This window comes from Xenopus tropicalis, chromosome 9, assembly GCF_000004195.4.
Source record: "Xenopus tropicalis strain Nigerian chromosome 9, UCB_Xtro_10.0, whole genome shotgun sequence".
NCBI lineage: Eukaryota > Metazoa > Chordata > Amphibia > Anura > Pipidae > Xenopus > Xenopus tropicalis.
Genome location: NC_030685.2, coordinates 46545360 through 46557449, shown reverse-complemented (window position 1 = coordinate 46557449; position 12090 = coordinate 46545360).

Here is a 12090-nt window from a genome sequence, read left to right as displayed (position 1 = left end):
CGCTTCCTTAAAATGGATTTCAAGGGGGGCATGATCTGAAATGCTAGGTAATTGGTGTCCTGAACCCTAGGAAGTGCTACCTGATTGACAAACTCCATGTCTATTCTTGATAACACTGTGTGGGACTGAAAGAAACAAGAGTATTGCTGTGTAAGAGGGTGTAAGAGCCTCCACACCTCGGTCAGACCTATTGATCCAGTTCCACCCTCCCCAACCTAAAGGGGGTACTGTGGGTAATGAGGATTGCTGCCCCTGATGAGTGTGTGGAGAATTCTGCGTGGTAATACCAGCCCACCCATGGGCCAGTGTTCTTTTCCCTTGGAGGCGGGTTTCTTGTAGTAAAAATATATTAGCTCCAGATTTTTTGAGAAAGTCAAGCACAAGTCTGCGCTTGATTTGATCGTTGAGGCCCCTCACATTCCAGCTTAGTAACTTAATCATGTGGACAGTTAGGTGGGTTTTGCAGGATAACTCTTTTGTGCAGATTAATAGTTGTGTACTTATACGGTTCCTGGATGTAGTACCCGAACTTTGCAATGCTCTAACTGTAGAGAAGGTATCCCTGCCGAATTGCTCTACCAACCAGGCTTCTATGAATTTTTCAGGTGAATTTCCCTCAGAGCGCTCGGGAAAGCAAAGGAAGCACAGGTTGTTGCAGTGTAGCTTGTTCTCGAGGCCATCAGATTTGGCTGCGCATGTATTGATGGACTGATTAAGCTGCTGTATACGATCAGGCATGGGGGCCCAGGGCTCAGTAGGCCCTCCTGCTCCTAACAATTTGTTCTACTTCATGGTCATTCTCTATTAGCATCACCTATTTAGCCAAAGAAAAAGCTAAATCTTTGAAAAATTAAACCACAACAGTTAAACAGACACCAATTACTTTAAATAAAAGTTAATAAAATATGCTTATACTTTTTTTGTTGATTTGAAAAAAGATGCTTTAACCAGCTACCAGCCTATTAGTAAGCAGGCCTACTGGTGTCCCAGTGGTTCTATTTATGGGATTATTCTCATTATGTTCCTTAAAATGTTAGGGGGGCACTGTCTTGTTGGCTTTGATGTTACATACATGCTCCCCTTTTCTAGTGCCAAAAGATGTAATGGTCCTACCCACATACATTTTTAAGGGAGGATAATTAAATACACACTATACACATATAGAGTAACAGCTGGTGAATACATTTACCAAGGGTAAGCCATCTATGTTGTGTTGTCAGGGAAGCATGTGCTGACATGTAATATTTCTTTTTAGCACATCTGTATATTCCCACACTTGTTGTAGAGTCATTATACAGGATAGGTCTCAGTATTTTAAAGAAGCTTGGAGAATTTTAGGTGAGTAGGTTGATTCACTGTGTGGCCGGTGAAGAAGAATCATCATCGATTCCTATGTAGCACTAGTGTATATGGTGCTGTCACTAAAAAAAGTTGTATTTATACCTAATACACTTTGTTTGAGGGTTTTTATACATATATTTCACTATATTTCACTTTCCTTGTAGCTTTTCTACAATTTCACTTGAACTATTACAACTTGTTTGTCCTGGAAAAACAGAAAAAAAGTCTTCGCTTGTAGCCATTAGGTAAACCATTTGGGACTATTATGATTATCCTTAATGGAGAAGGACCTTGGATATAATAGACAAGGTTTTGATTTGCATTATAAAGGACATATATTCATGGGAGGAGGGGGTCGTTCTTCCACTTTACAGTGTGCTGGTAAATGAGGCCATACACACACTGATATTATTGTACAAAACAAAGTTTCTTATGATAATTGGCGTGTGTATGTGGAGACTGATCACGAGTGAAAGCTGACTTCCTCCACTATAAACTTCTTATGGTGTGTCTCAATACTGCCCTATGCCAGGCCAAGCAAGTATACTATAACACACTTGTAAATAATAATAAATCAAACCTGTAGTGCTTATTCTCCATATTTAACTCGCTACTTCATCCTTCACCTAATGAATCAGTCGTATCTGAACACCCCCCCTAGGACTTTGCTGACTTCTTTAAAAGCAAAGTCGATTCTATCCGCAATCAATTTCCCCAACCTTCAGATACCGGTAATCTCAACCTTCCTAAATCTCCTCTCTCCGTATTCAGCTCCTTCAACCTCATAACAGAATCTGAAGTTTCTCAGCTTCTCCGATCCTCTCCGCCTACTACCTGCTCACTGGATCCTATGCCCTCATCCCTACTAAAACAGTGTGCCCCTGCCCTTACTCCAGCTCTTACCCACATATTCAATTCCTCTCTGGCTTCTGGTACTTTTCCCTCTCTCTTCAAACAAGCATGTGTCAAATCCATTCTTAGAAAGGCTACGCTGGACCCGTCCTGCCTTTCTAACTACCGTCCTGTTTCTCTCCTGCCCCAGCCTCTAAACTCCTGGAACGTCTTGTCTTTTCTCGTGTCACTAACTTCCTCTGCACCCATAATCTGCTGGACCGTATGCAGTCTGGTTTTCGGCCTGCGCACTCCACTGAGATGGCCTTATGTAGAGTGGCAAATGATCTCCAGACTGCCAAGGCCAAAGGACGCTACTCGGTCCTCATTCTCCTAGACCTTTCCTCTGCTTCTGATACTGCTGACCATTCTGTCCTTATGCAAATTCTCTATTCTCTGGGTATCCTGGATCAGGCTGCATCCTGGTTCTCTTCCTATCTCTCTAACCGCTCCTTCTCTGTTGCACTTGCTAACAAATCTTCTACCCCGGTTCAGCTTAGTGTGGGAGTGCCTCAGGGCTCTGTGCTTGGTCCTTTGCTGTTCTCCCTGTACACTCTCTCTTTAGGAGACCTTATTTCTTCTTTTGGTCTTAAATATCACTTATATGCAGATGACATCCAGATATATTTAGACACCCCTGCACTAACCACTGATGTTCAAACCCAGATTGCTAACTGCCTCCTGGCTATCTCCTCCTGGATGAACCGACGCCAGCTCAAACTTAACCTAGCTAAAACAGAGCTCATGGTCTTCCCGCCCAAACCTGGCCCTCCTCCTCCTTTCACCATGACTATTGATGGCATGACTATCAACCCTGTAAATTCTGCACGCTGCCTTGGGGTTATCTTTGACCAGTCACTCTCCTTCTCTAACCATATTAATAACACTGCCAAAACCTGCCGTTTTTTCCTCCACAATATTGCCAAGATACGCCCCTTTCTTTCACAAGTAACAGCTAAAACACTAATACATGCCCTTATCCTATCCCGCTTAGATTACTGCAATCTCCTACTAACCGGCCTCCCAGACTCCCACCTCTCTCCCCTGCAATCATTTTAAACTCTGCTGCCAGTATCCTCCTGCTCTCTCCTGTTCAGCCTCAATTAAGCTCTCTTGCATGGTTGCCTGTTAAGCAAAGGATAGCTTACAAAATTCTTCTGCTAACATTCAAAGCCCTCCTCTGCTCCTCACTACATTTCTTCACTGGTCTCCCTGCACATTCCTGGTCGTCTCCTCTGCTCCTCTCAGAGCCTCCGTCTTTTTACACTATCCACATCCACTGTGCTCTCTCGTCTTAAACCTTTCTATCTTGCTGCTCCTTACCTCTGGAACTCTATCCCTAAATCCCTCCGTAGGGAAAACTCACCCACTCTCTTTAAGAAAAAGCTCAGCTGTTACCTTCTGGAGCACTAAAACATTATTTTGCCCAGTCCTGCGCTTAAGGGCAAATGCCCATACCTGGTGCACTCTTACCTTCCAACTTGTGCCTGTATGTTACCCAACCACTTAGATTGTAAGCTCTACGGGGCAGGGACCCCCTTCCTACTGTGTCTCATACCACATGGTACTTATACATATACAGTGGTGTGAAAAACTATTTGCCCCCTTCCTGATTTCTTATTATTTTGCATGTTTGTCACACAAAATGTTTCTGATCATCAACACATTTAACTATTAGTCAAAGATAACACAAGTAAACACAAAATGCAGTTTTTAAATGAGGGTTTTTATTATTTAGGGAGAAAAAAAATCCAAACCGACATGGCCCTGTGTGAAAAAGTAATTGCCCCCTGAACCTAATAACTGGTTGGGCCACCCGTAGCAGCAATAACTGCAATCAAGCGTTCAATCAATAGGATTCAGGTCAGGACTTTGACTAGGCCACTCCAAAGTCTTCATTTTGTTTTTCTTCAGCCATTCAGAGGTGGATTTGCACCCAAGATCGCTTAAGCTTGAGTTGACGAACAGATGGCTGGACATTCTCCTTCAGGATTTTTTGGTAGACAGTAGAATTCATGGTTCCATCTATCACAGCAAGCCTTCCAGGTCCTGAAGCAGCAAAACAACCCCAGACCATCACACTACCACCACCATATTTTACTGTCGGTATGATGTTCTTTTTCTGAAATGCTGTGTTACTTTTACGCCAGATGTAATGGGACACGCACCTTCCAAAAAGTTCAACTTTTGTCTCGTCGGTCCACAAGGTATTTTCCCAAAAGTCTTGCCAATCATTGATGTTTTTTAGCAAAATTGAGACGAGCCATAATGTTCTTTTTGCTTAAAAGTGGTTTGCGCCTTGGAAATCTGCCATGCAGGCCGTTTTTGCCCAGTCTCTTTCTTATGGTGGAGTCGTGAACACTGACCTTAATTGAGGCAAGTGAGGCCTGCAGTTCTTTAGATGTTGTCCTGGGATCTTTTGTGGCCTCTCGGATGAGTTGTCTCTGCCCTCTTGGGGTAATTTTGGTCGGCCGGCCACTCCTGGGAAGGTTCACCACTGTTCCATGTTTTTGCCATTTGTGGATAATGGCTCTCACTGTGGTTCGCTGGAGTCCCAAAGCTTTAGAAATGGCTTTATAACCTTTACCAGACTGATAGATCTCAATTACTTTTGTTCTCATTTGTTCCTGAATTTCTTTGGATCTTGGCATGATGTCTAGTTTTTGAGGTGCTTTTGGTCTACTTCTCTGTGTCAGGTAGCTCCTATTTAAGTGATTTCTTGATTGAAACAGGTGTGGCAGTAATCAGGCCTGGGGGTGACTACAGAAGTTGAACTCAGGTGTGATAAACCACAGTTAAGTTATTTTTTTAACAAGGGGGGCAATCACTTTTTCACACAGGGCCATGTAGATTTCTCCCTTAATAACGTAAACCTTCATTTAAAAACTGCATTTTATGTTCAATTATGTTATCTTTGACTAATAGTTAACGGTTTTTGATGAGCAGAAACATTTAAGTGTGACAAACATGCAAAAGAATAAGAAATCAGGAAGGGGGCAAATAGTTTTTCACACCACTGTATATATTTATTGTATTTATTTATTATATCACTTGTCCTTCCTGTGTGTAATTTTGTATTCTGTAAGATTGTACAGTGATGCGTACCCTTGTGGCGCTTTATAAATAAAGTTATACATACAGTACATACATACATTCATACATACTGATATCGGTAAAAGCCTTGGATATCAGTCATCTTGTCGATCGGGCACCTAAATGCTAAATTGTCAGATAGGGATAAAAAATTCCTTTGTTTTTACCTGCATATCTGATGATTTATCTTTTAACGTTCGTAAAGTAAATGAACAATCTTTCATACAACCAATGGTTGTGGGAAAGATCATAATTGTAGTATGTATGGCCACCTTAAGGCTCAATCTAAAATATGCCATGCAGTTTTGGTCTCTGGTGCTCAAACGGGATATTATTTAATTAGGAGGAACCAAAAAAAGGGCAATTAAGCTGGAAAATCTCAGTTATGAAGAGACTGGCCAAGTTATGGGTTGTTTACACTGCAGAAGAGGTGCTTAAGATATGATAACTCCGTATAAATAGATAAGGGGATCAGGGCCGCCATCAGAAATCACAGGGCCCCCTCCTCCACCTGCCCCCCAATGGCCCCTCCCCCAGTGACCCCTCCCATCAGAACAAAGAACACACAGACATTGGTAGCCAGGGCCCCCTAAAATATTGGTAGCCAGGGGTTACATTTTGCATTGGTGCCAGGGGCAGGGACCCCCTAAAACATTGCTAGCCAGCCCAGGGCCCCCTAAAACATTGCTGGTCCTCCCCCAGTGTCCTCATACTATGGCCCACTCCCCGCTGCAGCATCTTTCAGCTCCCCCAGCATCATCCCCAACATCAGCGCAGTGAATCCGTGCGGGCGATTAGTTAAAGCCCTTCGCATCAAGTCATGCAAACTTTCTTCCTGCTGGAAACTTTGTGCAAATTAATAAAACGCAGCGATGCGAAGGGCTTTCCACCGGCGACTCCGTTTTGAAACAGTTCATCGTCCGCGGAGCAGATACCCATCCAGCAGAGATCTATTGCGGGCAGCTAAACTGCTTTGTGGGTTCTTACCCTTAGAGCTAATCTCCATAAGTGTTTTTCATCAGATCTTTAACTGGCAGAAAGAAATCTGGATCACATCTTATACTTTTTCTGCCCCAATTATGATCTTTGCCTCATAAATGTTTGTCTCTTTTTAAATCATGTGTCATATTCTAATTTGTCCATACAGTATACCCAATCATTTTGGAAATTTTAATTATACATTGCAGATTTGAAACTGTAGTAAGTAGTTTCCTCAACCTTTATTTTATGAATAAATTCCTGTACTAGCTGGTCCTTATATTCCCTCAAAAGAAGAACCTCAGAGATAATTTATCTAGTATCACCTCCCATCTTGATCTACAGTCACTGATTTAGTAGACTGGAAAAACTTTAATTTGAGACTTCATAGTATAATGTGGATCTTGATATATTTATCATATGTGTACTTGTTCCAGCATGTTTACAGAATATATATTTGGGAATTCTTGACCACATCACTTTGATTCTTCTTACATAGTAAGTTGGGTTGAAAAAAGACATACGTCCATCATGTTCAACCATAATGCCTATATATAACCTGCCTAACTTCTAGTTGATCCAGAGGAAGGCAAAAAACCCATCTGAAGCCTCTCTAATTTTCTGCGGAGGGGAAAAAATTCCTTCCTGACTCCAAGATGGCAATCGGACCAGTCCCTGGATCAACTTGTACTAAGAGCTATCTCCCATAATCCTATATTCCCTCACTTGCTAAGAATCCATCCAGCCCCTTCTTAAAGTTATATAATGTATCAGCCAGCACAATTGATTCGGGGAGGGAATTCCACAACTTCACAGCTCTCACAGTAAAAAATCCTTTCCGAATATTTAAATGGAACCTCCCTTCTTCTAAACGGAGTGGATGCCCTCCTGTCTGTTTGAAGGACCTACTGGTAAATAAAACATTAGGGAGGTTATTATATGATCCCCTTATATATTTATACATAGTTATCATGTCACCTCTTAAGCACCTCTTCTCCAGTGTAAACACACCCAACTTGGCCAGTCTTTCTTCATAACTGAGACTTTCCATACCCTTTACCAGCTTAGTTGCCCTTCTCTGGACCCTCTCTAACTCAATAATGTCCCGTTTGAGCACTGGAAACCAAAACTGAACAGCATATTCTAGATGGGGCCTTACCAGCACTCTGTAAAGGGGAAGAATAACCCCCTCCTCCCATGAATCTATACCCCTTTTAATACAGCTCAAAAACTTGTTTGCCCTTGCAGCTGCTGCCTGGCATTGCTTGCTACAGCCAAGTTTATTATCTACAAGGACTCCAAGGTCCTTCTCCATTATGGATTTGCCTAGTGCAGTCCCATTAAGGGTATAAGTGGCTTGCATATTTTTACATCCCAGGTGCATGACCTTACATTTATCCACATTAAATCTCATCTGCCACTTAGCTGCCCAGATTGCCAGTTGGTCAAGATCCTGCTGCAAGGATGCCACATCCTGGATAGAATTGACTGGTCTGCAGTTTTGTGTCATCTGCAAACACCGATACATTGCTTATAATACCCTCCCCTAAGTCATTTATGAACAAGTTAAACAAAAGTGGACCCAGTACAGAACCCTGAGGGACCCCACTGAGAACCTTACTCCAAGTAGAGAATGTACCATTAACAACCACCCTCTGTACCCGATCCTGTAGCCAATTTTCTATCCATGTGCAAACAACTTCACTAAGTCCAATAGACCTTAGTTTAGAATGCAGTCGTTTGTGGGGAACGATATCAAATGCTTTGGCAAAATCCAAATAGATTATATCTACTGCATCCCCACTGTCCAGCTTCTTACTTTCCTCATCATAAAAAGCAATTAAATTGGTCTGACATGACCTGTCCTTCATAAAGCCATGCTGAATACTGCTCATAATGCCATTCTCCAGTACATAATTTTGTACATACAAGCCTTCTAATAACTTGCCCACCACGGATGTCAAATTTACAGGCCTATAATTGCCAGGCTGAGATCTTACTCCCTTTTTAAATATAGGAATGACATTCGCCTTCTTCCAATCCCTGGGTACCATACCTGATGTAAGCGAGTCTGAGAATATCAGAAACAAGGGCCACTGTAATTCTGGCCCTAGCTCTCTCAGTACCTGAGGGTTTATTCCATCTGGCCCAGGTGCCTTGTTTACATTTATCGTGTGTAACCCTTTAAGCACCATATCCTGTGCCAACCACTGTGTAGTTAGAGCTGAGGCAACAGTGCAGCTATTGGGTGGGACTTGGCACTCTGGCTCCTCTACTGTATACACAGAAGAAAAGAACTGGTTAAGCACATCTGCCTTTTCTGTATCCGCTGTAACCATATTGTTACTATAACTCAATGGGGCCACACCCTCAACCTGCATCTTTTTACTATTAATATACTTAAAAAACATTTTGGGGTTAGTGTTAGCCTTTGTTGAAATGCGCTCCTCGTTTTCTATCTTTGCCTTCCGGATTGCTGTTGTACAACACTTGTTATAGTGTTTATATTCATTAAACCCAGCTACTGTCCCCTACATACCCCTACAATTAGTTTGGTAGATTCTTTACTATCTGTGAGAAGCTCAACCCATAAGGATTCAGCTCCCTCTGTTACCCCCATCACTTCCTCTTTAATATTTGCTTTTAATTCTTGCTTAACGAACAGACACACTCCTCCTCCTTTTCTATTGCCCCTGTCCATCCAACTTGCTTTAATTGTCACACATTCTTATATGTGCAGGATGTTTTAAATCCCCCTTGAGGATCTATGTGACGGACTAGCCTGTGTATGACTTGTAAAGATACTGCGAGGAGCACTGGGAGACTGGTGCGCATTCCTGTGTTCTAAGTGTGCCAGTCCCCATGCTCCTCTGCACTTTTTTGGCACGCTTGCGCAGTGACGTCAGCGGACGCGCCAACGTCACTTTGGTGCCAAATTTGATTTTAAGTAGTGTTGCTTCCCTTGTTTCGGTGGCCAAGTTGGTTTAGTGTATTCTGACCTTGCTGAATCTAATTTTGTACTGATTTCTGCTGGTTTTGACTTTTGCCTGTCTCTGATTTATGAATCTTCGCTGCCTTCTACTGACGCATTGCTCAACTCTGACTTTGCCTATTCCTTTTGGTACTGTGTATTCTGTGGATTAACCTTGGCTGTGTGTAGGATCCCTGTCAGCTCCACCACACTCCGTTCCAGGGCCCCAAACACGTGACTTCTCCAGCAGAATTCTACATTGAAATCCTTTTTAAAAGCGTAAACAGATTTTCTAATATTTAATTTTGAAGTATTAGGCTAGCAAAATTCTTCATTTCCTAGGGTGCCACAGCCATGTGACTAGTGTTCTGATAAACTTCAGTCACTCTTTACAGCTCTCTTTCGCTGCAAGTTGGAGTGATGTCACCCCCTCCCTTTCCCCCCAGCAGCCAATCAGCAGAACAGTGGAAATGTAGCAAGATAGCAACTCCCCAACACCTGTATTGCTAAAAGTGATATCAGAATAGCACTCAATAGTAAAAAATCCAAGTCCATTTTGGGACTCCTCCAGTTACATGGGAGTAAGCAGTTCTAATGTGTAGTGCTGGTTGTTTCTGAAAGCTCAGACTGGGGCACAATGCACTGAGATGGCTGCCTACACACCAATATCACAACAAAAAACACATCTGTTGGTTCATGAATAAAATTTTAAATGGTGTAGTGAAATACTTGCTATGTAAACAGTATAGTTTAGAAATAAAAGGACGCCATAAAAATCTTGCCATGATAGAATCCCTTTAAAGGAAAACTCATGGGAAAACATGTTTTTTTCAAATTGTATCAGTTAATAGAACTACTCCAGCAAAATCATGCAATTAAATCCATTTTTTAAAAGAGCAAACAGATTTTTTTTTTTTTTTTTACGGTTATGGGATTCATTATTCAGAAACCTGTTATTCAGAAAGTTCCAAATAATTTTAATTTTTACAAGTAAAAAACTTGTCAGCCTTTCACCTCAAGTCTCTGGTACCTTAATCTCCCCGACACTTGTGTACACTTCTAAATGTTATGTTGTTGTGTGTATACGTGTGTATGACCTGCAATAGAAAAAAATGCAGAAAAGAGGAGGGAAAAAAATGCTAACTTTAGTAAAATGTGTGTGTAAATTTAAATATGTGTAGATAACAAGTTTTTGTGCAGGAGGGCCAGTATCACCTATGGAGGGTCCCAAGATTGCAGAGTCTTTACAGCTGGAAGTGCATGGTCAAAGTCCGGGGCCTGTAAGACACATGCCATGCATCTGACTATGCATCTGCAACTAGTGCAGAGAGAAACCTGTAACTGCCAAAACATGCTTGGCAGGCAAAGGGTTAAAATGTGTGTTATGAATGCAAGAAGCCTAGCTAGTAAAATGGGAGAGCTGGAGGTAATGGCACTGTATAAGATATATGTTACTAGCTTTGTCTAAACCTGGATGAATGAGTCACTCAACCAGGGAGTGAATATAGAAGGCTATACAGGTATGGGACCTATCATCCAGAATGCTCGGGACCTAGAGTTTTCCAGATAAGGGATCTTTCCGTAGTTTGGATCTCCATAACTTAAGTCTGCAAAAATCATTAAAACATTAAATAAACCCAATGGGATGATTTTGCCACCAATAAATATTCATCTTAGTTGGGATCAAGTACAAGGTACTGTTTTATTATTACAGAGAAAAAGGAAATCATTTTTAAAAATTAGAATTATTTGCTTATAATGGAGTCTATGGGAGACGGCCATTCTGTAATTTGGAACTTTCTGGATAAAGGGTTTCCGGATAAGGGATCCCATACCTGTACTTTGTTTCAGACAGACAGACAGGGGGAATAGAAAAGTAGAAGGGGGTATATTTTTGTTAAGCATAACTTAAAATCCAATATAAAGGAAGTGAATAAAGAGGGCTAAAGCCTTATGGGTGGAATTTTCATAGAATGTAAAGTGCCAAGCAAATTAATTGTAGGGGTATGCTATAGACCCTTTCAGTTAGTGAAGACTAAAGGTGGCCATACATGGGCAGATATTTAGTTGCCGACTCAGGCCCTTCATTCGGCAGTTTATCTGTTCAGGTAGGCATCTCGATCGGGCAGATTTGATTTTTCCATTGGATTGGGGACTAAATGATTAAATTAGTCTAATAATCACCCACCTTAGGTGGGCATATCGGAAATATACCATGTATGGCGACTTTAAGAGGCTCAGCTCCTGTAGTAAACAGAAAATGCCGTTAGTTTGGGGGAAGTCTCTATAATGGGGAATTTATATTATTTAGATTTTGACTGGAGCAACAGTAGGACTCAATGGACTCAATCAGAAATCATGCAATACCGGATCTAGTGATATCCAACAATTCAGAATGTATAGCTAATGTGCCAGTACTATAACACCTAGGCAAGCAGTGTCCATTATATCTTATTTTAGGTTTGTTCAAAAAGCAAATGTCAGGAAAGCAAACTGACTTTAGAACACTAAGAGCAGTACTTCAGTGCACAAACTGGGACGTTAGTTTTTCACTAAGGGGTATATTTATCATGCTGTGTAAAAAGTAGAGTAAAACATTACCGGTGATGTTGCTCATAGCAGCCAATCAGATGCTTTGCTTTGGTTGAGATCTAATTGCTGATTGGTTGCCATTGGCAACATAACCAGTAATGCTTCACTCCACTTTTTACACAGCATGATAAATATACCCCTAAATGTACAAAACAGATATATTCTTAGTGTATTCCCTTAAGAAGAAAATGTTTGAGAATTAAGAATTCTTTGTGGTTTAATGC